This window comes from Haliaeetus albicilla, chromosome 2 (assembly GCF_947461875.1).
Source record: "Haliaeetus albicilla chromosome 2, bHalAlb1.1, whole genome shotgun sequence".
Lineage (NCBI taxonomy): Eukaryota > Metazoa > Chordata > Aves > Accipitriformes > Accipitridae > Haliaeetus > Haliaeetus albicilla.
In genome coordinates, this window is record NC_091484.1 from 34362664 (window position 1) to 34388982 (window position 26319).

The following is a 26319-nucleotide window of genomic DNA, read 5'->3' on the forward strand; positions in this document are numbered from 1 at the left end:
AGAACATAGCACGGTGAGGTCCTGGGCTGTGATTCTTTGGTTGTCATCTTTGTGGTCCTCTCCTAAATTACAGTAATAAATGTAATAAATGAGAGTAATGAGGTATAATGCTACTTCTTTTTTCTGGGTGTGACAACAACAATTTGCCTTTAATCAAGAAGTTATATCCTCCCGAAATTTCATTTATAGGCTGTTTCCTAAAATTAGGAGCTTAGACTATTTCCTGTCAGTCTTAGTCTGCACTATTTCTCCTAAATTATTTAAAGGTATTAAAAATGCATAGCACATACACTGTACCAAGTTTAATGAAATAAAAGATTGGTCCTGACTTTACATGGAATTACACATTAGCCATTATTTATTGTTGCACTTTATTTCATTTGGGAAACAGAATTAACTCAGATGAATACTTTCTGATGGACGTTACTCAGTAATACCCCCTGTGTTATTTAATGTATTTTGTAGATCTACGTATTATGTTTCTAAAGAAAGGTCATTTTCCATTCAAATTGAAATGAGCAAAGTCACCTCTTTAAATTGCAAGAATTTACCATGGTAAAATCTAGTGGATTTTTTTAAATCATGTGTCTATTTCTGTCTCCAGTCAAGCTGGAGGAAGTCAAATAAAAATTTAAGACAAATCCCTTCTCCTTCCTCTCCTCTCTCTGCCAGTCTCCTCTGCGATATATTTATTTTTTTAAGGATCTGGTTTTTTGCCTTGAAACTGCAGAAGAATGTCACCAGGAAGCTGCAACTGTGTTAAAATACTATGAAGTTAAATGAGCCTCATGTAAATGGTTAGCTATTGTATTAGATTTCTCTGATGCTTGCCACCTTCCTTGGACTGGAGAGTCTAATAGGTTGGTAAATAGTAAAGCAATTCCCCTGGTAATTGGACATGTATTAGCCTGGCTTGATACCGAAATGGAAATTGGAAGAGAATATATATGTTACAGAAAGACATAATACTTCTCTCCTGACATCACCCATGCAGATAGAGGCAAAATCTGGCAATGCTGGGGACTGTGGCTGAAGACCTCTGAGTCACGGCTGAGCTCTGGGGCTGTACATCACAGTTACGGGAGGAGTATTTGCATGGACAGATGAACGCCATTTGATTCCGCTCATGTTTCCTCTCTCACGTATCAGCAAGGCTCACGGGCTGCTTGCAATCTTTTAATCCAGCACTTCTTCAAGAAAAAAATAGGTCATTTAAACAACCGTTCACAGCAAGGCTGTAGTTTAGTTGCTTAGGAGAAGGGCACTGTATGAGGTTGTAGTTGTCCAGATCTCTCTTACAGGCTTACGAGATGCTATTTGTCAAGGGGTGTCTTACGTGAAGTTTTTCTTAGAACCCGTGACCAGGAGTGGGACTGTCCTTTTCCGAGCCTGCAGACCATCCAGAGCCCGGTCAGTCCCCACATCTCTCATTCAGCATCTTCTGGTGGTTCCCTGACTGGAGGGCTGACCACCCCCTTTGCTGGGGGATTCGTCTCCCACCTCCCTGCCGTGGCAACACGCTCTCAGGCAGCTGAAGCCCTGGCACTAGAAACAGTCTGTCTTGTGGCAAGACATCCCCAGCCAATGCTGACGGTCTCCACCGAGAAAATCTCGGCCAAAACAAGGAGTGACCTTGTCAGCTATGCCGGGTGTGGTAATTATGCACATTTGCATAAATGTCGCTAACATTTGCTATTGCTTCTAGATGAGCTGGTCCTCACTTAACAGTAGCACAGTACTAAGCCATTAATTATAGGAGTCAACGGAGAGGTACAGCTGCAGATCTGCCCCGTCAGGATTTATCAGGCTCCATTTTGTAATCAATGGTTTATTTATTAAATCATCACAAATGGTGCATGCGCTCTAACCACGGCCGGCCACAGCTCTGCTCAGATATTTCATCTGAATCAATGGAAGCAATCATCTGCTTTACATCAGGTATCGAACCTGTGCGGGTCCTCGAGTGATAAATGACTTTATTGTCTGGGTGGAATTGACTGGAGCTGGTGCCTGGGGGGGGGGGAGGTGGTAAAAACACTGAATTCCTCTATAACTTGTGCTTTTGTGCCTTTTTTTTTTTCTTTCTCCCCCCCTCCTCCCCGCTCTAGCTTCTGCAAAGCAAATCAGAGTCTTTATCTCTGCGCAGCTGAATCTGATGCAATGAAGGGGGGAGGCTTGTGAGCTGGGGTGAGAGGGAACATGCTGGAAAGCAAAAGGGAAGGGGGTTCGTCATGCTTTGGATGTGTTTAGAAGTCAAGGCAGTGACCAGAAGTGGTAGTCGCTGCGCTGCTCTTGGCTCTGACCTCTCCGGAGCAGACATCACACACGAATGGTCCCAATGGGCTTTGGGGATGCCATGGGGCCCTTTGGCTTTTACGGGCTGCTGCCAAAAAAAGCAAAGCAAACAAAAATGCATTTGAAGCAAAGCAGTCCCCAAACCCCTGGAAATACCTCCTCAGCACTTCTTATTAACTTTGACCAGGCAGGGAGTTGACGCTAAGGTCAACAGATCATAAAATTTCAAAGCACAATAGCAGTATCCTTTTTATTTTTCAATTTAAAAAAAAATCCACACAGTGTTTCTCTGCATGTTTGTGGCAGTTGATTTATTCTGGGAGATGGCAGGGCATTGGCTTAGGTTCATTTCTGCACACAGGGCTCTGTTTTTAACGGGGACAGTGTGTCCTCTTACATCCCTCTGAAACATGGGGCTTTGGAGCTCACAAGTTTTGTGTTCTCGTAGCCTTCATTTTTCTCTTACCTCTGGCCAGAGGTCTGACGAAGAAGCCAGAGTTGCTCAACTCTCATCACTTGCCGGGTGTAGCCCCTATAACATGAAAGGAGACTGCTCACCTAAGGACGTTTTGGTTGGAAGCTTGCTCCAAGGTCATCATTCTTGCACTATGTAGTCACTTCTGTTGTTGCAGCAGCAGCAGTTCTTCCTTGCCCAGTAATAGGATACAGTGAATAACTTTGGCTGGGTGGCCTGAGACTGGAAAGAAGCCCTGTTTAGGGTGCTTTTCACGAGGCCCGTTGAAGTCCATACAGGGTGTCCTGTTTTCTGCAGTGAGCTCCGAGACCATGGATGTTTTAAGAGAGGTCTGATTCAGTGTGAATCCCTTGCCTTTGCACTGGGGATAATTTCAGCCCAGACCTGTGTTCTTGACAGCTAATTCACCCTCACACGGGCTGCTTTACAAGAACTATATGATTTGCAAGTTGTGTGAGGTCTGTTATTGACATAATGAGGCTTTATTGGATTAAAGGGCTTGCTGCCACAACTAATTGTTCAAAAGAATATATAGGTTTTTATAAGCCTCCAAAACTAGCCTTTATAAGATCTGCATTAATATATTTCACGCCCATGCAAGCAGTAATTCAGGCATACTGTTCCTCCCTTATGACCAGTACGTACAGGAAGGTAGAGGATTGCAAGAAAGACATGTCCCCCGTAAGACCTTGGTATCCAACTCTGTTATGCAAAAGGAAGGCTTGGGCCAGTGTATTATAAAAATACTGCATTAAATAAGTATTTACAACCTGTATTTGCTAAATTATATCCATGACACTTTGTACTCAGCCCACTGTCCTGAACATAGAAAAAGATGGGGAGGTCATTTTGTTTTCTTCTGGGAATAACGTGATCTTTTGTCTTTTCCAAATAGTTAAGTCTGAGTAGGTTTCTGTATGGGCTACTGTTGGTGGTGTTGGGCAGCAAAAAACCAAGGCATTGAATACTCAAGTGTAGTCCTCACCACGCACTCACTTTCAGAAGTGTATGCAAAACTTTACACTAGCACATGTAGCTGCAAAAGAGCAAATCTGATACAGCTCCACCTCTGCCAGGAATGCCTTACTGTTAGGTGGTGTTACTGACCCTTGGTGTGGGCTGTGCAAACTCGCTCCCTGACTTCCAATGCCTGTGGGTGCTGCTGCTGCTCGCAGCCTGCGCCGTGCAGGTCCCGGGCTCGTACTCCTGGCTCTGCTACTGGGTGCCGTTTGACGTTGAGCAAGTCACTTAACATCAGCGTGGCTGTCTTCCCCCTTCTTGGGGCTTATTTAGCGATGTATAGCTGTAAACTTACAATGTGAAGTGGAAACTTTCCTGAGTAGAAGCAGGGGAGAGAATTAATTTCCCACTGAAGCTCACAGTTGATGCTGCGTGATGGAGTAGCACCAGGGGGTGAGAGGGAGAGAGATACATAGCCATCTGGCAGCCACAGCCCGCTCCCTGCATTTCTCTAACAGCTTCCTCGGAAGCGCTGCCTAGACCGTATGAACCCGACCTGCAGGTTGGGAGGTGAGGGCAGTTGCACTACTAAACCACACAGAGAGATAAATATTCACCTGTCATCTTGGGCAGCTGTTACAAAAACCCGCTCCCAAAGGGCAGCTCTGAATAGGTACAAAGCAGCATTTTCGAGGATTTGCACAGATAAAGGAAAAAAAAAAACATGAGTGTTTAATTCAAGACACCCAATCAGCAAGCATCAGCATAGAAACAGAAAAGCATGAATATACCTGGTCCTAAAGACCCGCTCCTGCCCATTAGTGAGTGGTCTGTTCTGGGCGGGGGGGCACTAGTGTAATGTGTGGGTGAGCAGATCGGTTCACACCGGCACACGGCTTTTGGGATGTATCCCCGAGAGCTGCAGCCTGAGCACATGTTTGCTCCGGCCTGGGCTGTCCGCTGGGAACAGATGAGGACCACGTCAGTGGCTCGACTGATGCCAGTGGCGCCTCAGCAGTTGATGTCCACGGAGGAAGCTTTCCCACAGCGACCTCAGTCATCTTGATGCTTACTGCTGTAACACTTTCAAAAATGTTCGCAACTGAAATTCAGCTCAGAGTAAGTCAGGCTATCTGATTTATAGAAGGGAGAGCTGCTATTTTCCACTGTAGACGTACATCCTAGTCATTTTTGGTGCTGTATTACAGTGAGAAGTTATGTATGAGATCGAGTTCCTAACTGGTGACTAACAGTGATACCTTTCACATGTGTGTTTACTCATAATGTTTTCCCCTCCAGTACTAGTAGTAATAAAAACTTGGTGAATCTAAGAAGTATGTAAAGCTGCAGATGTTGTATGTTCTTTCCATCAACCCATTTTCTGTATAAAAGAGGTTAAATCACATTAGGTTTTTACCATTGAGATCCCAGGGCTGTGTGAATCTGTTCAATGGAAAATTAAACTAATGTGTGCTTATAGTAACGCACTAAAACCTGCACTGATTTTTTTTTTCTTTTCATTAGTTTAGAGAAGTTAATTAGCTCACCATAAAAGTGCATGGTAAGAGATCATGAATGGAAAATGATAACTCTTTTAAACATTTTGTTGGACAGCGAGTTACACAAAAAGGAGAGATTGTTGCTTCAGAGTTACTGTCTTGCTCCTCACTTGGGTAATAAATGCATTCAAATTTATACTAGCCAGTTCTTTGGTGTGCAATTTGTGTGTATGTTGATAGGGTTTCAAAAAGTGTTGGGTTTTTTTTAACCCTCCGGGGACTTTTTATGTGCAAGCCAAGTGCTTCTGCACGCATGATAGAACAATTTCTTCCCTCTGGAAAGTGCTGCTAGATAGAAATACGATAGCAGAGCAAACACTGACTTCCTCAGAATTGTTACTTGTTCAAATAAGGAACCATAACAAAATCTTACATGGGGTCAAAAGTGCTCACCTCTGTACTGATGAAATCTCTCTCAATAATTTTTGATAGGTTTCCAAACAGAGGGTATAGTTTATTGAAAAGTTGGTGCACAGTATAGAGAATAACTCCTGATCTGGAAAATCACTTAATTTAAACCTTAAATCTATTACTAAGTATTTTTCTAATGATTTAGGGCTTGTTCCCTAGCTAGAATAGATTGGCAGGGTTTTGTTTTGGTCAAAGGACTCATACTGATTTAGCCTCTTGGAAAATCTGAAACTTGATGGCAATGTTTTGGGGTTTTTTTGAAAGTTTAGCACTTCATCTCATTGGAATGGTTTAATGCAGAGCCTGGAGAGTAAAGGTGCATTTGTATATATACACACACACCCCCCTTATAAGAAGAAGAGTGGATTATTCGTACAGTGTACTATTATACAAAAGTCCGTCATGAAAACTTGAACCCAAGCTAAGCATGTGCACATACATGCAGAACCCATTTCAAGAGCAGATTCAAAGCACATAACAATTTTAAGAAGACTAATAATCTATAAATAATACATATCCAAGATACATAGCAGCAGTGTGGGTTTGGAAATGGAGACAACTTTAGAGAAAGGCGGAGGCTGTGTCTGCACTGAAAATGGACTCATTGAGGCAGATCTTCTAACAGTGCAAACCAGCACAAGGTCTTTTGGCTTTGGAAAAGGAATACTGATATAAAACAATGGAGCATCTAGTTCAATGTGTATAGCATACAGATCTATTACCATTGCATATAAGTAACAATTTCATACTAGCATTTTAAACTATTACTCCCTTCTTAAACCATATGCTAATTTTCTTAAAAAGAAGTCTAATTGCTCTCTTTATATGCAGCTCCAAGTCAAAAGCTTAATTTATCCCTCCAGTTGGATAATTAAATCATACAATGTTCGTCTCTTGTGACTCTTCCTGTCCCAGAAATCTTAAATTCTTCGTCTCTAGCTGTCTTCCACAGAGCACAGCTCCTGACAAAGCCTTCACCTTTAATTTGCTTGTGCCAGTAAGACAGCAGTTTGTCTCAATTCAGAACTGAGGCTTCATTTTCCTTTCCTTGAGTTTCACTGCATATTTCTTTTCCTAGAAAAGAAACCCCATCTCTCCCACATGTACCTTCTTCAGGCATTACAAAACAGGAATTTTATTTTTTTTTCTTTCCTGTGACCTGATTTTGCTAACCTGCAAGTACTCCCGTTTAAATCAGCAGCCTGGCTTGCATGGGTATGGTGTGGGGAATGGATTAACTTGAAAATCAAAAAATGCAATTTGAGTTTCTGTGTAGTGTGGTATGAGTATTACTGCGTGTGGGCAGTTAGAGCTAGAGCTGCAAGGGTGAAGCTGCTGCTGCACGGAAACAGATGATGACACCCCGCTGCAGGGAAGTCCTGGGAGTCACTGATGCGTAGCACCCCACAGGAGCAGGCTACAGAAGTATAGACTTGTATTGGAAAATAGATTGAAGGTCTAGAAGAGTTCACGCTTGGTGAGGCATTTCTATTAGAATTCCTTCCTTTGTAAGGTTCAACCTCCTTGCTTCATTTCTTTTCTTCAAAATAAGAAGTTTTTGAAAGCTCATCTGTGGATCAAGTAGACCTGGGCGTAAGCAGTCCTGCTGAAGTCAGGAGGACCATGCAAATGCCAGAAATGAAGACCTCCTAGTCAGTCTTGCTCAGAGATTTTGCAGGATTGCATCCGGTAAGAGGATCTCTGAAGGGCTTTCCTGTGGTGTGCTTGTGGGCTTATAAGAGGTGGTACGACAGTTAGTTTGCAAATTGGCAAATCTGGTGTTGAAACGTTGGTTCCGATATTATTTCTTGGGTCTAACAGTGCCTATACCTGCAATTGCGTTAACTTTGCTTGGCCATTATGCTCTCAGTGGAACTACTGTGTTGGTGCACATTAAGGCAAGGGTTTGGTGAAGCAAGAGAAGCTGACCCTAAAAAAGCTAGCTAAGGACTGGCTTTGTGCTTTGCTTTGTGTTAGGGTACTGCCTTGCTTTTGAGGTTTCACAGTGTAGCATGTCTACTAGCAATGCTGACTTCTCTTTACTAGAACTGCAGACTAGCATCTCATACTTTCCCCATTGATTTTTAAATGCTTCATGTTTTCCAGTACATTTCATTCATGTTGCTATTCAACATCTGTATTTAAACATTGTTTAAAATGACTGCACTGGTTTAGCAGGTGCTGAGACACTGCTTGCCCTCCTTCCCCTTCTTCCCCAGCATCAACCCTGTGGGATCTTCTGTATCTGCTGTCCGGCTCCCGGCTGACTCAGGATGACCCCTTAGGAATTCCTCATGGAAAAGTCGAGACATAACTAGAAATTAAATTAAATGTGCTTTGTACCCAAATGTACGCAAAGTGCATTTATTTTGGGTCATGCAGGAGTCTATTTTGCGGTGCAGTACCTTGTTGAAAAAAGACATCAGTGCTCCTGATGGCATTTGTAGTGTTGGCTCTCACTGACTGCTTTGGGCTTAAATGAGACCACAGAAGTGATCAAAGTTTCACTCTCCCTGCAACTAGCCGGAGAGCAGAGGTGGGAGGTGTCACAACTACAGATTTTTTTCCCTTCCCTTTGATTTTGAAATAGTTCATTTGTCAGATTTCAGGTAATGGTCTTTGCTTGTGCTGAGGTTGTGGGTCCGTAAGTGAGCAGGTTTGAGGGCAAATGTGCTGCTGCTTAGTTTGCAGGAAAGTAGACTCTTTTTTGTCTTTCGGTCGGGTGGCCTGGTACCTATGTAGGCATTCTTTAAGCATCACTAATGGTTCTTTAAGTGTTGTTTTATTCAAAACTTGCAGAAGAGTGATGCTTAAAGAATAGACTATAGTTGAAAGAAGGGGCTGAATTGCCTGAACTAGTTTCCAGAATAGTGCACTACATGCTGTGGGTCAGCTTTAGTATCTACAAGTGGATTTTTTGTGTGTGTGCATGGTAGCCTTGAGACAGTAAGGAGCCACACAGGAGGAAGCACTGTGATATCAGGGCAGCGATTTTGTCAGAGGTCTTGTGTGCATCTTGAAAGGTCTGCTCCTGAGATTACCCAGACTGCTGAAGTTGCACAGAGATGCAGACAAGGAATCCCTTTGAACACCAACCTTTTGCTTTTCCCTTTTTAGCAATAAAATATTCAGGGGAGCAGAAAGTGACCCATTTTGTGTGCTGCCTGTCAAAGCGAGCAGAGGAAGGAAAGTACAGCAAGGGCCCAGGTGGAACCCAGTGAATGAAAATGATTTATGGAGTAGCTGCTTTAAGCATTTCCAATTACTTCCATCATCATCCAGTAGCATCTATTTACGGGTATAAGCTTAAACACATTGCCTAGAAGAAACGGATGGCACAGGCAGCTGCAGGACTGATGTGCACTCCAGCATCTCTCTTTGTCCCTCTGCTCACTGGGTATTTCCTCGTGATTTGCACAGGGAAGAGAAGCCCTGCCAGGCAACCCCTTTGCTTCAGCTTGTTTTTTCCTCACAACGAAACAAGCAAAGTTAGATACTTGGTGCATCCTGAGCTCAGAAATGCCTTGCCAGCTTTAACAGGGTTTATTTCTTGTAGGCTGGGAAGGAAGGCAGTTCATCTGACCTAGCTGCATATGAGCAGGGAAGATGCTTGATGCGGCAGCTGGTTATACAAGTGTGTGCTCTTCACGTCCAGCCCAGAAGGATCCCTTGGCTCTGCCTAGCTGAGGAGTGTCTGCGCACCTTTGTGAACCACAGCCACGCCACCCTGTCAGTGCAGAAAAGTGGCAATTAGCTGACTCAGAGAGAGAGGAGGCTAACTTTTATAGGCAGGGTCTTTCATTTCAAAAAAGGTGCCAGGATATGTCTGGTGGTACACATTCTCCCAAAGTAAACTTAGGTAAAAGTGAGTATTTCATTCCTCCTAGGTGTCAGAGACTTCATCTGTGGTTTAAAAAAAAAAGGCAGAGGGAGAGGGGTGCTGGAAATAACATCATCTTCAAACAGGAGTGAGTTTGCAAAAGGAGGAGGCTGGGTTGAGCTGACGGAGTCTGAAGTTACCAAGAAACACCCAAGCCAATCCATATTTTATGCTATTTAAGGTGGGCTTGGCAGGTAGTTTGTGAAGTTGAACAGCTTGGTGCACAGCAGAGCTTTTATAGGGCTTCAGCGTCAGTAAGCAGCACACTTCACAGTCCTGAGAGGCTTGGAAGTATTTTTTCCTCCCTAGTATGGCCATACGAAAAACATAAGTACTTACAAGTGATAGCAACCGATCAGCTAAAGATAGGACCTTTGGATGTGCCTTAAAGGATGCTACCAATTCTGCCTTTATGCCAGAATTCTTGTCCAGTTTCAGGAGTGAGAGCTATTTCAGGGTAGCTTCTTTATCTTCCCTTCTGCTTTTTACCTTTTTTTTTTTTTTTTTTGTTAAACCATGTCCTATTTCTGCTTAATGCACCGAAGAGCAAGCTTTACACTGATATAGCTCCAATTCCTTAGCGGCTTCTTTAGCAAATGAAAAGTTATCAAATTCCCTTGTCAAGGAGGACACTGACTTAGAGAACCCTCTTTTCTTAAAAATATAACCTAGAGATAAAACTTTAAAAAAACTTGCAACCTAGATAGTAATTATGTGCATTTAAAATGTAAGCCAGGACAGTTGGTTGTACAAAACCATTCACAAGCAAATAGCCTCCAAAAGACCACTGTACTATCTTTTCTTCACGGGCACTTAGGTCCTATATAGTAACCGATTTTATGAAATACAGTATGGCTGTTAACCAACAGAACTGAACTCTTCAGTTGCTTAGTAACTAATCCAATCCAAGGAGGAAATAAAAATAGCATACATAATTTTAGAACCTTTAGGACCTTTGCCAAGCAAAATATTCTCACTAGCGGCAGTCAGGTTTGTGATTTGAATGGGTTAGCTTAATAGAATAGATTCTATTTGTTTTATGTAGATAAATGGTCCTTGCTTTTCAAATCTGATTAATTACGTATCCGGGCCATTAGGTCTTGTAGCTTGTGTACTCTTCCACAAGTTTATTTAACTAAAAATATAACATAACTAAATATAATATAAATAAAAATGGAAAAATGTTTTAGTTGCTGGCTTCTTTTCAGCCTTAATCTGGTTAAAAAGCTGAAGACTGCAGTATAACTCAATAAATCACATTATACTGCCAGGAGGAATGTCATAAGCAACTGCTTAATTCAACTGTGGTTTTTCTCCTATACTCATCTCTAAAGCTTGTTGAGAGGAAAAAGGATATTATTTAAAAAAAAGATATTATTGCCACCATTGGTGGAAATTGCCGTGTGGTACCATAGCACTGCTTATTCAAGCAAGGTAGGAACCTGATACGTTTAGTTTCTCTAAAAGTAATTCTCTAGCTGACAAAACATGCTTCCTGTTTTAAAATATGTCTTCAAAAATTTATCATTTGTCTGCATTTTTAGAGGCTTGCTCTGTTTATGCTCATTGCCCGCGCATTTGACAAGTTTCATATACAAGACTTTTGCAAATTATGGCAAGGATCTGCATTTTTTCCCCACAATTTTATCAGCGTCACCACTGGATGAAGGATTTGCAGGACTAAATCCTAACGTGTGTGAATAGTGTCGCCGAAGTCAGCTCTCTTGCCCTTATTCCTGAATAAGGTAGGCGGTACAGGATCCAATATTCATGTAATGCATGTATTCTGAAGCAGTCACGGTGCGTTGGGTTATCAAAACAGATAGAGTGCTCCTTTTGCAAAACAATCTGAATACCAACTTCTGAGTACATGAATTCTGATTTAATTCCCCACTCCTCTGAACCATGCATTTGGGAAGGTCTCAGGTATTCCTTAATCTCTTTCAGTTCAATGAGTATTTTAATGTAGGGCAAAAAGCACTCAGATTCAGTTTTATGTGGCTGGTACATTTTGCTTGAAGAATACATTTTTTTAGATGTAGTGATTCAGCACGTTTTTCATTCCACTTCAGAATTATCATCCTGGAGGGTAAAAAGCTAAATATAGCAAATACATGCCTTGCACAGTAGTTTTAATACTTTTTGCTTAATGCTTTTTTTGCTGGTGGAGTTTCAGGCTCTGCTATTCTTATTTTTGGTGTTTTAATTTATTAATACAGCTAACAGGCTCGTCTGAAGCAAATTAAGATTTTTCATCATTGTGTGCTGAAAGAATAGCGTGCCAAATCGAAGAGGAAGTTTCCACTGGAACATCATTGTAATTAGTTTACATGCCTGAAACCAGGAGAGATGTAGCTACATCCGTGACTGAGAAATAGAGCCGCAGGAGTTACCCTGCAAGCCCATAGCGTGGCCCACGGAGATGCCTGGGGTGAAATTTCTGGGCACAGCAGCTGGAGACGTGGTGCGGTCCTCCGCGTTGGCGTTCGGGGTGAAACCAGCAGGAAGGGAGCTCTTGCATGGAGCCAGTGCTCATTTTCTGCCTGGAGCTCCTGGTCTTTGCTGCCCTGTCAGCTTGCCCGACCTCAGAGGTCTGCCTGAACGTTTGTATTTTATTGAAGATAAAAAACCACAAGTGCCGTGGTAAAATGCAACTTGATATGCTACTGATTTTTTTCCCTAAAGAAGTTCAGAAAACATTGCGTTAAAACAAGGATTTGTGGCCAAAATGTATTATGCAGTTAATTCAAGTAAATTGCAGTTACTTTGTAGCAAATAATTACCACCTGTTTCACATCTGCCTCAAATCCACTCAAAATACAGCAATCTAGTCATCATTCTTATATTATTTATGTAATTTTATTATTTGCAGTTAGACTTCTATTTACTTACCCGATTCACAACACTTTTTTCATGCCTTTTGTACACAGAATGTTGAATTTAATAACCTCCTTTGGATTTGTTTATAAAGCCTTTCAAAATACGTTTGCAATACATGACAGGGCTTCCGATACGCCGCAGACACTCGGTGGCCTTTTTCATCATGAACTGCGGTTGGGAGAGTGCCACTTGCTGCCCTCGGATCTCAACGCCTCCATTTCACCTTCAAAAATAGTCCACATTAACCTGTCACACGCGTGGTCTCCTGAGCTTTTTCAAAGTCACATTTTGCTGCGTCAAGATGGGAGCTTCTGGGTTGCTTGTTCAAAGCGTTGGGATGCTTTGATGTTGGGATGGACAGTGAGGCAAATGAGGGATTTTAGCAAGAGTGATCACCTCCTGCAAGGGTGGCCAGGTATGAGGGAAATACAAAGGAAAGATGGGGACAAAAGGCAAATTTACACTGCTTTAAAATACTCAAAATGGTCTGCAAGCGGGGCTTGGACATTTTGTGCTTTGTGCCTACCACAGCAAGATGTGTCATCATAGTGGTTTCTTTCGATATTGCACTTCACAACCAAATGGCGAGTGCAGGAAGGAGGGCGAGGGGTTAATTCCTTGCAGCACATCTAGGCCATCGCCTGAAATCACAGGAGCAAAACCAGCTGAGCAGTGAATCAGGCCACCCTGCCTCTCCAGGACAGGAATAACAAGAATCAGAAATCTTGCCCTCAGCTGTGCTGGCATGCGGGGTTGCAGAGGAAAGGCAGGGGAAGTACAGCCAGTTACTCACCTCTGAGTTTCAGGTCTTTTCCATTACACCCAACCCATATGTATGGTTTTGCAGCACCACTATTGAGAGCAAAACATGGTCCCCCGCACTTCCAGTCTGAGTTAGGGTGATTGGCCTCCCAAGATGTGTTTCTGTGGCAACATCCTGTCTCCCCTTAAATTTTCCATCTTAGGTAGGAACTGATTTTCCATATGGGCAACTCCATTTCATTTCTGTAGTGCCCTCTTTATGTTAACCTCTCTCACAACAGGAATGGCGTTCCCCTCTGCTAGAAGCATCTCTGCGTGGTTGTGATGCAGCGCTCGTGCCCAGCACGTGCAGATGAGGGAAATCTGGATGCACGTTTCTGTTCTGACATGTTTCTTTGGGAGGGGAGGGCAGCGATGGGCTGGGATCTCCAAATATTTCTTAAAGGTGGAAAAAAAAATTATAGCTAATAGAAGTTAAGCTTGGAGGATTCCAGGGGAATGAGTCACAAACTCAGCAGCACTATTGCATGTCTTCATGATACCTCTCAAAACTGCCTGTCAAAATCTCCCATTAAGGAGCATCACAGATTAGTAATTATGCGCATCTATTAGCTAAGCATCCATTCTTTCTCTCAAATGCTTTGTGGCAATATCTCTCCAAAGAAGCGCATATCTCATCTAGGTGTCTGCTAGATGGCCGTAACACCTCCCCAAAGGAGATGCCTCTGATAACACTATATTAAAGACAGGGCTTGATTTTGTCTTTTAAACCACTATCACACAAGCCAGTGCACAAGGAAAGACACCTATTATAATTTTGTAGACAAACGCTAACAAAAGCTGCCTGCACACATGCACACACAGAGAAAAATTCAATGTTAACATTGCAGGAGGCTGTGATGATGACAGGAGTACTTTTATTGTCAGCTCTGCTGGGGAAGAAAAAAAAAACACCTTACTTGTGCAAATAACCCGAGTGTAGCTTCATTCCCGAGCATCCTATTTGCACATGTGAGTATGTTTTGTCAGCTATGTCTTTAGGTACAGATTCTCATCTTCAGATATTTGTGCTTGTTTGTGTTAAACAGATTAGTGCCATAATAACACGCACACGTAAAGACATGAATATTGTATAGTAAGAATCCCCAAATACATGGTGGTTTTGGTGTGGGGTTTGTTTGATTGGTTGGGTTTTGTTTGTTTGTTTGTTTTTCTAAAAAATAGTTGAACTCTCTTATGCTTAGTTTTCCTGATTATATTCTGTTCATTAATGGAGAGTAAATCTGAAAAAGAACTAAGAGCAAAACTGGAGGCAGAGGATAATAAAACTCATTGCTATTAATTAAACTGAAATCTTCAAACATGCCTCCTTCCAACTTGTTACCTTCAAGATCCTAGATTGCCTCATTCTTTCGGTGACTACTGCTAGACAAACACATCCTGTTGTGATAAAGGAAACCAGCTGAATTTAGGACTGTGGCTTCACGTTTGTGGTACGACTGACCATATGTGGTTCTCTGTCAAGTTTGCAGCTTTAATGGGAAATCTCTGAAGTATTTGTACTTGATTCGTGTTTTTTCACTGGTTTGGTAACAAAAGAGGGGGATGGCTTTGTGCGGCTGGCTTGCACTAAGGTAGATTGCAGTGTGGTCTTTGCAAAGGAAAGGGAAGCTCTTGCATACTTAAGAGCTGCTTTGGGCTGGTTTTTTGTTTTGGTTTGTTTGGGGATGTTTTGGGTTTGGGTTTTTTTAGGAAAAAATATCTGGAACCAGAAACTACATTTCATTAGGGCTGTAATTTTGAATTCTTATGCTGATTGTGGTTTTTATCTGGCTTCAACAGAACTGAATAATTCTGTTATCTTCCTGCTTGCTTTGAGAAATGTGTGTCTCCAGCCTCTGTAGGTCTGGGAACAGAAGGGTAGCTACTTGTGAAAGAAGCATAACAAACAGCAGATGGAATTTGCAGGAGTTTGGTGTCTTTTTTTCCTGAGAAGGAGCACTGTAAGACCCCTGGTCAGCTTTTCTGATATTTCTGATCTCAGTGTAATTTGATTCGAAAGTGTGTAAAGAATGTGCTTCCATCCTTTTATCCATGTAAGGCTCTACCGTGTCCACCATGTCTAACCCCCTTCGCTAAAAAATCAAAGCCTGTATATTTGTGTAAGGTCACAGAGCCGAATTTCTCATTTAAGTCTTTTGATGCATATATGTTGTTCTCTTGCACATATGGTAATGGACAGCTGGTATCTCTGGCTGGAGGGAGAAATGGTACGTTGTGCAAACCTTGCCCACTAAACTCTGCTGGTGCATCTCTGTCCTGACCTACGACATCCTTGCTGATCATTGAGGTCCTGTCCCGAGTTCTGAATATCTTTCCCATCCACTGAAGACTGTAGCAGTGTTCCCTTAGGAGAGGCACCATGTCATAACACTGAAGAAAATCTCAAATTCCTACAGCTTTATTAGACCATCTGTTAACCTGGCCATCATGTTATGTTAGCTCTCCCTATCCCTGGACTATGACTTGACTGTTAAAGGTGTAGTGGACAAGAGTTGAAGGTACCTGTGGCATTTGGCTGAGGGCAGGAGGGAGGAAATTTGATTTTGTTAAAGGAGAGAGATGAGGAGAAGGACTGTCTCTTCAGACATTAAGATTGAGAAATTAATTGCAGCCTGAAGAAGGGTTTGCATTTACTGGTCTTCCAGACTTGAGAGCAATACACATAGGAGCAAAGGACAGTGATGGTCACCCAGGTATGGAGGAAATATGAGTAAGGAAATTCCTTTCCTTTTGCACTCTACACAAGTTTTACTCAGAAGGTGCGGTGAGTGTACTATAATTTTTTAACGGGTTACTTTCACGTCCATTCTGTCTGCTCCTCTGAGCTCTCTGGGTTTCAGCCAGAAAAGTCAAATGCCACAGGAAAATCTCATCTTCTAAGATTTACAGCCTGAAGGCAATTGGAGAGGTATCAAAACTTCCAAGTCATCCAAGTGTCTTGAAGTCCCCTGTTAAACATGCACAGAGAGAAAGTGTGGGTTAACACTCAGTACCCAGCCCTGGGCTTACCATTTGCCCTTTAGTTGAATACTTACCACGTTTGTGTTTTATATTGCCAGTGGCTTGTGGCTGGACTGTATCTTCTCTGCACCTTATCAAACATTGTACATTTGAACAGCGCCTTAATTTTAGTGATAAATCGGGGGGGGGGGGTCACCTGGGACTGTCGCAACCCAGGGACTGAGCAAAGCAGGGAAAGTGGGGAGCAGCTCCCTCCTCCATCAGTGAGGATGATGCTCAGTAGTGCTGGGTTACAGAACATGGGGGAGGTGGGATGCTTCTTACTGAATTGCTGCACCTTTATGCTTTTCATCCGGGCCTTTTCTGATAAAGGAGGCCCAGAGAGGAAGCATCCAAAGAGCGATGCAGGTGTCGGAGCCCCTGCTCACCTCATGGCTGCGGAAATCTCCGTGCTGGTGGTGAGGGAGCATGTCCTTCGCTGCAGCCAGGAGGGAGGACGAGGCGAGGGGCCGGGCGCCCCAGTGCTCTTCCTGAAGTGCCCACCATTTTGGGTTAGGTGTCAGCACCATCAGTCCAGGGGCTGTGCCTCTGTCCCACAGGGGGCAGGTAAATAGAGGAGGAAAGATTCAAACTGGTGATTTGTCACTTGGTTTTGCTGGTAAGTCCTCCAAACAACGAACAGGCAATCTGGTAACAGGCCATAGATTGGCCAGATGAAAACCAGCTCATTATCACGTAGATGTGAGTATTTTCTGATAAAGAGTTTCTAAAATGGAGGCGTTGGCATCCAATTCTGTATGAAAATCACATATATATCTAAATGAAGGCTGCATTATTTAAGTACACTGACAGAAAACGGTACACTGAAGTATTTTGTGCATATTTGAGATCCTTTTTCCTTTGAGGCAAAACTTTAATTTTTCTAGAGCTAAAAGGTGTTTAAATTAAAAAGGAACAGTACAAAATAAAAACCATCAGCCTCTGTCCCTGAAGAGGCTGTACTGCAGCAGAGCATTTAGCAAGGACGGCGTTGTTACCTGCTCCAGTGGCAGGATACCGGTGGGCAGGACACTTCCAGGTTTTCACAGGCCCTGCCGATGTGGCTGTAGTGTTGGCAATCAGGTAGATAATACCACGCTTGCATTTTATTTTAAAGTGCTGTTTTACTTGCACAGTTCTCTATTGTTGTAAATCAGTTTCTTAAAATGTATGGGGTTTTCTTCCTCCTCCCAGACCTGTACAGTTCAATACTTCTGAATATTTGATCATATAAGCATTAGACTCTAATCTCCAAGCCTGTGAAGCAGGTTGTGTGAAGTACCACAGAGTGAGGTCAGTCATGAACGGTAGCAGCCCTGTCCTGCTGCTACTCAGTTAATGGGGGAAAGGCTCCAACTTGTCTCAGTATTGCATTGAGCAAGCAAATCTTCATATTACTGCTTTAAATCAAAATGCACAGTGACACCCTAGACTAGTACGGTGCCTATCAGAACTGTACGTTTCATCTAAACATGTCTTGGAGACTATTTATTTTCTCATTATGAAGAACATAGCGGCCCAATGTAAATGTCAGTGAGCTCAATGCATTTTGTGCAATGAAACGGACAGATCTAAAACAGTAGCAAGTCAGGCCTGGGTCCTAGGAACTGAGCTGAAGAGCTCTTGCTTTCCCTTTTGTTTTTTTTAAGCACTCTGCGTTCGGGTCGCACTGCCCGCTAATTTGAGTCTCAGTCGGCCTCAGAAGAGCAGTAACTTTGCACGCACCTCTTTCCCTGAGAGGGCAAGAAATTATTCTTCATAAAGTAGATGATCTAGCAGGTTGTGGTGTGGGGGGTTTGGTTCGTTTTTTAACAAATATTTCCTTAGCCTGGATTTTAAACATTCCCACAGACAGTAAGGGAAATGCGAACGATATGTCCTTCATGGTGAGCAGGTGTGTTGGTGGGAAGGAGTCTCCTGGGTGCAAACAGGACAGTGTACGAACCGTGTGGTGGTCAGTTTTGTTGTCTGCAATCGGTAAGACTTAGGAAGAGACTGTAAAGCATCTGGAAGAATATTTTGAAGTACACATGTATTGTTTTGGTGAAAACATCAGCAAAAAGCCAGAAAATCTTTTTGAATTTCACCATGATGAAACAGAGTCCCTCTATCAGAACATCTAAAAAGCAATCCCGAAGTCCCCAGTGTTAATGATCAACATTGATTACAAGGTGATTTTTCCAACAGAGAATCAGCTCACTAAAAAGGCATCTTGCTGTGCATATATAGCACATAGCAGTCTTTATTAAGGGATCAGCTGATTATTATTCTGCTACCGGCTTTTATTTTCTTCTTCTATTCCATCTCTGGCAGGAAGGCTGCATACAAATACAGCAATCGATTGAGAGGAGATGTTCTTCCTTTACGAGATTAATTACAAACATAGGGATGCTGTGTCTAGCCCGTGTGTATGATTGATCTTGTAGGAGGAAATGCAATAGGAAACTAATGCTTCCTTTTATCCAGTAAGCAAAGTTCAGAGATGTTTACATTCTGCTAGGTAAGCACAGCTGTCTAAAGACGTGAAGACGGATGGACTGTCCTGTCAGCACAAATTCATGCCGAAGTAACAGGCTACACCGTCCCTGCGGACCTCTCTCTGGCCAGGAGGCTGTAGGGCCAGAATCACCAATTTAGCAAACAGCTTAATTGTTTCACATTTTAATTAGCAGGGAGATCCGGGCAGAGCTGACGTGCTACGGGGGGAAGGTGTTGGTGGACCGTGCTGGTGGGGCTGTGGGATGAAGAGGAAGGCTCCTGGTGATGCTGAGCACGGGGCAGCCGTCGCAGGGCAGCTTTTCAGAAATTGCAAGGGCTTTTTCTTTAAAACCTGGCTGGTGTAAGGAGCGATCTGTGTATTCGCTCTCAGTAGCTCACAGCATGTGGCTGTGGAAGCATCTGCAAAAAGTGCAGCGCTTAGCTGCCCTTGTTTCTATTTGTATATAAACATAATCTTATGAGCCCTGGATTTGGCTCAGGGTCCTTCTGAAAAGGTTCATTTCATTCTTGGGCACAGGCTGGCACTTGTATTTAGGCTGAGAAACAGTGTCAGAGGTGACGGATCCAGCTAAGTGACTCAGCCTTCTTCCTCACGGTATTTTAAATAATGGATGTACTACTGCTGATATTTAACTCCTGCCAGAGCTGCTGAAATATATGGTGTGTTTAAAATACTGATACAGCATTGAATCTCTGCTCAAGCAGAGGAGGAGATCTCCACCTGGGATTGGTTTTCTCAAAAGGAAAAAGAAATCTGAGGGAGGAGGAGGAGGAGTGGGGAGCCCAAGCCATAATATCTTGTAACAAACAGTGTAAAAATGCCCTTCACCTGAGGCAGTAAAGCAGTCAGCTCTAGCAGCATGTTGACGGAGAAACCTGAAATCGATACTGCAGTCTGCGTTATATTTATACAAGCATATGCACTGCGCTGATGACGAGAGAAAGGGCTGTTCCCTGCGTTAAAATAATTAGTGTAATAAATACAGCCTGGTGAGCGCCAGAGGAAGTAGGGATCCCTTTGTTCACATCTCGCCACGTAGAGCTGGGTAAGCAAGTCTTGTGGAGTTAAGCTCAGAATTTACTTACCCTTTTATTCTCTGTCCAGAGGTCTCGAACAGGATGTTCTGCTGATGCCAGAATTAACAAGCGACACTGGATCTCTGCTGCCTCGAGCAACGTCGAGGATTTCGGGGGTCTTTACTTTTTCTTCTTTCTTTTTCTTCTTTCTATCATGCAAATCCTACCTGATAAACATGGATCCGTTTGCTGTTTAGCAGTCAGTTTCCTAGGCTTGACAAAGGTTATTGCAATAATTGGTGTTCCTCTTCTAATAATTAATGTTAATGAGTCCACTAAACAGTAAACAAGACAACAAAGAACTGTTAATGAGACAGTCTTTACTCATTTGTTTAATCTTTTAGTAAGATAATGGGCGATAAATATATCGCTATTCAGCCATCTTCAAGTCCTTAATGCGTGGAGAGTGTTTTAAAAAGAGATTTGAGCTGATTTTTTACACTTGCATTTAGTAAATTCGGCTGACTGGGTAGGTGGGGCGCCTGAAAGAATTGGGAGACCTATATAATTAAATGCCTTGACATTCTGCTTCTGAAGGACATTGGCGGATATCCAAATGCTATGTTCTGCTCTCAAACCATTTAATTGAAACCATACAAGGGGGGGGGGGGCAAAAGAGAGGGAAATCTTGGCAAAAACCTTATGTGCAGTTTTTCGCTATTGGATTGACCAGACAGGGCAACAAAGCTGATAAAACAGGATTAGCAAAATTGCATTGTTGGATATTATATGCTGTGTGACATGTACTACAGCAAAGGAATTTGGCAGGATTAACCTGCAGAGGATAAAGATGTACCAGACAAGAGGGCTGAATTAATAGACTGCTGTGAAAGCAAGGAAATCTATTTGCATGGGATATTAAGGGCAGTAATAACCTTGTGGGGTGGGGTTGCAGTTGATGTCCCGAGTCCTGCACTGACTCTGCACCTGAGTCCTGCTTACTGCCCAGAAATTCAAAACAGCTTGTTGGCACAGTTTCTCGTTGCACTTTCCTGTTTCTAAATATAAAAAAAATGCTAATTCCTAGGCAGGATTATCTGCATTATTGAGGTTTTTGTGGGTTTGGGTTTTTTTTTCCCCCAAACTGAGAAGTTTATTTTCCAATTTATAAGAGATGAGATTCTTCTCATAATGCACTAGTGTCATCCTAACATAAATATTTGGTTTTGGTGGTTTTCCTCAGGGCTTCTAGACCCAGCCGGTGGGATGGCATGGGGGAATGCAGTTCCCTAGCTGCTAGTTACTCAGGTGTCATAAGAAAGCTTTCAAAGCACCTAGTGTTAAAGAACATGAAACCTATTGCCAATAGATGAGTGAATAAAATCATACTAAGTAACAATGGGAGAATATTAAAATTTCAGCTCAGGCATACTCTAAGACTACATCAGACTCTTTGGCTGAGGGCATAAAGAAGCAGAAAACCAACCTCCATCTCTGGTACATTAAGAGGAGAGAAAGCCTTAGAGTAAATGCTCATTTCTCACTTGTACAACATATAATACTGGTATTTACTTGAAAAGGCTTTTAAATTGGCTTCTTCAGGGAGCAAGCAATGCATATACAGTAGCCTGCTTTTTTTAAGTAGTCTGATATACTTCAGCACAGATTGCATGAAAGGTTTCAGAAGGATTTAAACAACCTTGAAAAAGGCTCGTATCATTTGTTTTTCTTTTCCCACCCACAGTACTGGTGGCAGACTTTAGTGTTCCCAGGGAACAGAGAACATACAAAAAGTATTTGGCATTACTCTGTGTGTGACATAATGTGCTTCGTCAAGTGTACTCAGTGCCACCAACACGGTGAAAGATCTGCTCAGGGGAGACGATTCACCTTCACCTGGCATTATCGTGTCACCATTGATCAGCACCAGCCACAACACAAGTTCAGCTTTCAGGCTCTTCCTTTCAGGGTTGAAGGCTGAATAATAGATACGCATAAAATATAAATACATTGGTATTTTCAATGTGTTAAAATTCCAGAAACTGCTCTTTAAATAAAAGCTCTGTAGTACAACATGACTTAGACTTTACAAGTGTACACACATGCACAGGTGTCAAGAAATTTAGCTCCATTTCCTACAGCAACTAAATTGCATAACCTGTCTCTCTGGGACGTCTTCTGTTAGTGCATATGTTAATCGCTCTTTTGCCCAGGGACTAAATGTGACCTTGTCTCCCTTCTCTGCAGGGGAAGACGGTGCATGAAGTTTCCTTCGGACTAAATTGGGCAGTGGGCACGGTTGGGGGGACACTTCCTTTGTCAGCAAGGTCAGAATTTTTGCCGCCACATCTAACCCATTTCAGGAGAACTATTAAAAACCAGCAGTTTCTCCCTGGAGGTTTGCTAGGCTTTGCATCACTTTTTTTGTCCGGTTTGCTTAAGGACTCCTGCAATGGGTCCTCATCCCAGGGATAGTTCCAAGCTGATTCACAGAAACTCTTTTAGGTTTTGGTTGCTGAGGAAAGTCTGTATTACATAGGATGAAGTTTATTATTTGCTTATTTTTTGCATGTGCCTAGATGAATTAGCCCCAAAAGGAGTTGTTGGTAACCCCTGAAGAGTGACCTGACTATTTCAAGCAGGTCAATTGTACCATCCGTGCAGCATTTTGAGGGGAATTGGGGAGAAGCCTGTGTTCGCTTCCACGTTTTTTTGTCTGCTTGAAAAGCTGCAGGACTGCCTGGACCTGTGCTCTCCCGAGAGCCGTTCCTGTAGTGCCGCAGCACTGCAACACTGAACTCTCTCGTGCTGCCCAAGAGGCACGCTGCGTGCAGGCTACCGTGGTCAGCATGCTCACCACTGTCAGCCCTATGCAGGCGAGGGAGATTTTTTTTTTTTTCCCCTTGAGCAACACAAAAGCCCCAGAATCCGTAACTCCCTGTGGCTTTAAAAGAGGATCAGCTTTCCTGGGCAGCAGCGGATTGTGTCCCTCAGCTTCTGCGAGCTCCTGAGGGATGGGTGCCTCGGAGGGGAACGAAGGGCCTGCAGACTGGGACATTCATTGGTCCCAGCAGGACTTTTGTGGGGTGGGGGCACCTTCCTGAATGCCCCCACACTGGGCAACTTCTGGGAACGGACCACGCACGTGCTGGTGTCTCACCCGCCTCAGAGGGAGCGCACAGGGTGCAGGCGTGAGGGTTAATGGCAGCATCGCGCTCGGGAAGCCACGTGGCCCCTGGGGCACCGCTCTCCTTTTGACAACGTCCTGGGATCTGTGAAAAAGCAGCCTGTTTCTCCTGTGTCTCTGAGGGCTTGGCTGAATTTCTAGGTTGCTTCCCCCACCTGCCAGCCTCCAACCCTCCTGAGATGAGCGCAGGAAATGAATAGCAAGAGCGCAGCTGTACACGTTACCGCATCGCTCTGCAGGGGCCACCTCTGCGAAGCAGTAGATCTTGAATGCAGAGCCAGTTTGCCACTTTTATTTCTTTTTTTTTTTTTCCTTGGAGGCATACACCCTTCGCACTTTTGTATTTTAAACAGGCAGGGGTCTGTGGGATCGATGGACCTAACCCTGTCACTTTGCTTTCCAGCACGCGGTGGTGTGGAAGATGGACCCCGGAGGAGGGCAGAGCACGGAGGAGCCCGGCGGCGGTGACCCCGTCCGGGGGACCCCTCAGGTGCCGTGCAGCAGCTGGTGTTGTGAATCAGGCCGTCACCAGTCGGAGAACGGCTACTTCACAACACCAGGGTCGCACCGCACCACGGTTCGACCGCCGGCCAGAGAGGAGCAGAGGTTCCCGCGGGCAGGCAGGGGATGTGGAACACCTCCTGGCTGCCTCTGCCCAAGCCCAGACCTGCAAAGGTAATCAGGTGCTCAACTCCTATTTAGGCACCAGCCTCCCACTGAAGTCTGAAATAGAAGTTAGGCCCCTAAATATCTCTGTGGGTCTGGCCCCGAGACCCTGCCTTGCTGTGCAGTGCAGAGCAGAGCTTCAGCAGGCACGGGGCAGTGCTGTCAGCAACACGGTCACTGCCTGTTTGCATGCAGTGTGAATGTTAAGGAACGGGTAACTTTTATTAAGCTGTGGCAAATAGTAAAAAAAAAACCAAACAAAAACCCTTTGCGTGTTCCATGTGTATTTCTCCCTGACAGTCATGTCTGTGGTCCTTGCCTGTGACTAGTCCTGATCCCTTACGTATCTAGACACCTGATCACATGTTCTCTGTAAAAGATGCTGTACATACCAGGAAAAAAGCCAGACTCCTTGGAAATGACACTAAAACAGCCTTAGGTGTGTTGTAATGAATGAAGAAGCACCAAAAATAAACAGTGGGATTGTCCAGAAGTGGTACGAACAGCTGCTGTCCTTAAAATAGAGAAAACGTTTGATTTTGCATTGCTTAAGCAGCCCCTCATAAATCATTAGGCATAGAGGGACAGCGAAGCACACTCAAACTAACCCTGTCTGGAGTGGCCTGTAACATATGCCATGCATTTCAGGTCTGAAACGCAGGCTCTTCCCTGCCTCTTCCCTTGCACTGCAACACCAGCATGATGTTAGTTTGAGGGGAGTGGGTTACAGCAGAGTGCTTTCCACCAAACCCGGATCATGTTCACAGAGGTCAGCACAAAGCTGATGGCCGTATACAATCCCTTAAGTCAAACTGAAACACTGTTCAGTTTTGATCTCTGAAAGCAGCCATCTGCCCTTGGACTTGGGATGGGGTTTCCTCTGGTGGGTTTTCCCTTCCTCCCACCCCCCAAGATAGTGTAGCTATATGCTCTTAGGTGGGTGTTGGCTGGCTGTTCTCTTGTATGACATAAACCACTGGAAATGTCTAAAGCAAAGAGTGGAGAAATGTTCAAAGCAAACAATAAAGGTAACAGAACTGATGAGGGATTTTTTTAAGTTTTCTTCATTATCCTAATTCATCTGATTGAAGCTGCCAGTAAAAATGACTTAAATACCATCCTGGATGTATGATTGCTGGCAGGGAGATAGACGTAGGGGAGATTCAGGATATACACAAGATCAGAAATAGCATGGGACAGCCTGGAAATGCAAATGAAAGGAGACAAAGGTGGTTACATTAGACCCATCCTAATCTTTCTATTCAGGTGGGCTTCCTACAGAAGTAACCCTGAATTCCTTCCATAGCAAAAGGTCCACAGCAACATAAGAGATGTATGGGAGGCTCACTCATACATTAGGAGAGGGCAACCTGTTGATGCAGGCTAGCATTGGGTTGTTTTCATTGATTAGAGGAAAAGCAAGACTGTATTTCTAGTTCAGGCACTATGGCAAGGAGGAGTATGAATCTGTCAACCTAACAGGCAAGTCTGTTTTATTAAACTTGTTTTCTGCTAACACAAACCGTGTGCTCTGTGTGGTAGTCTCATTGTTCATTATAACCTTGTTTTAAAGCTCGATACCTTTCACTCCAGGGTTTGTTTCATGGGGTAAATTACACAATTCTTTAGAAACAGGAGGCAACAATGAAATAACCCCAGTAACGCCTGTACACACCGGTTTACGTAGCAGCTATTCATATATAGAACTAAACACAATTTCATCTTCTATTGAGAGCCAGAAACCTGTTTCACCTACTCAGCTTTGTTGGTAAATACGCATAACATTTGAAATAGGTTAATGCTTAATATCCACTGCCAGGTGACCTGATAGACTACTTCCATACTTCTCCAAGTATGATATGTGGAGACAGGTCATTTTCAGTTCCCTTTGTTAAAGAATTTCTCGGGAACATCACACTTCGGAGGTACTTTTGGGGCATTTATTGTACTCCCTGTTTCTAACTTGCATCCATCACAGTTTATGCTCTTCTAAAGTGATTTCCTAGCAAATTAATGCATGCCATAATGTAGCACTGCTACTGAAAGTCAAGCACTCCTGCTTGTCATTAAGGAGCCTGATCGTGTCATTTTGTGAGGTGGATTGCAGGCTGAATAGCCAACCATCAGCTTCAGGTGATGGAAGCAATTTCTGTTTGCTCCCTTCAGCAGTTAGAAGTACTTGATGTTAGCATGTGCTGCAGTGAAAGGTGAATGCACAAAATAAATAGTTCAATATGAGTTATAAATTTGTGTGAGTGTTATTCTTAAATAAGCGCCTACAGTTCATGTTCATGTCAACGCCAGTTCTGGCTGCTGAGCTGGAAAAACAGGGGTTCGCTGGGTTTCTGGGCAGCCCCCAAAATGGGAGGCCCTTGCAGTCTGTGGGTATGCCTGGAGAGCTTTCTGGTGCTTTCGAGATCCTTTCTCCTTGTTGTGTACTATTATAAAAAATGGTAGTTTACCCCCCAAAATACCCCATTAGAATTGTTGAAAGGCCTAATTTATAATCCTAATAAAACACTGTGCTCAGCAGTGGAGAAAAAAAAGAGTGAAGTCTATCAAAGCCGAAATGCTGGGCTGTAATCTCTTATGAGATATTTTTAAAGGGTTGTTATTCTGAAAGTGCTTTTTGTATTTAAGCAAATAATATTTCATTTCACCCTTG

General features: G+C 43.3%; 1 long non-coding RNA gene across 4 annotated transcripts in view; it reads left to right on the forward strand.

Moving 5' to 3' along the window:
- LOC138681977 (uncharacterized) overlaps nt 1–25900 on the forward strand; it is a 68060-nt gene extending 42160 nt beyond the window's left edge. For 3 of the 4 annotated variants that reach the window (XR_011322213.1, XR_011322211.1, XR_011322212.1), the window contains one exon: nt 23392–25900. This is a non-coding gene — a long non-coding RNA (uncharacterized lncRNA). Of the gene's footprint in view, nt 1–11799; nt 14712–23391 lie in introns of those variants that run through there. The other variant, XR_011322214.1, reaches the window with a different exon arrangement.
- Nucleotides 25901–26319: the final 419 nt, after the last annotated feature.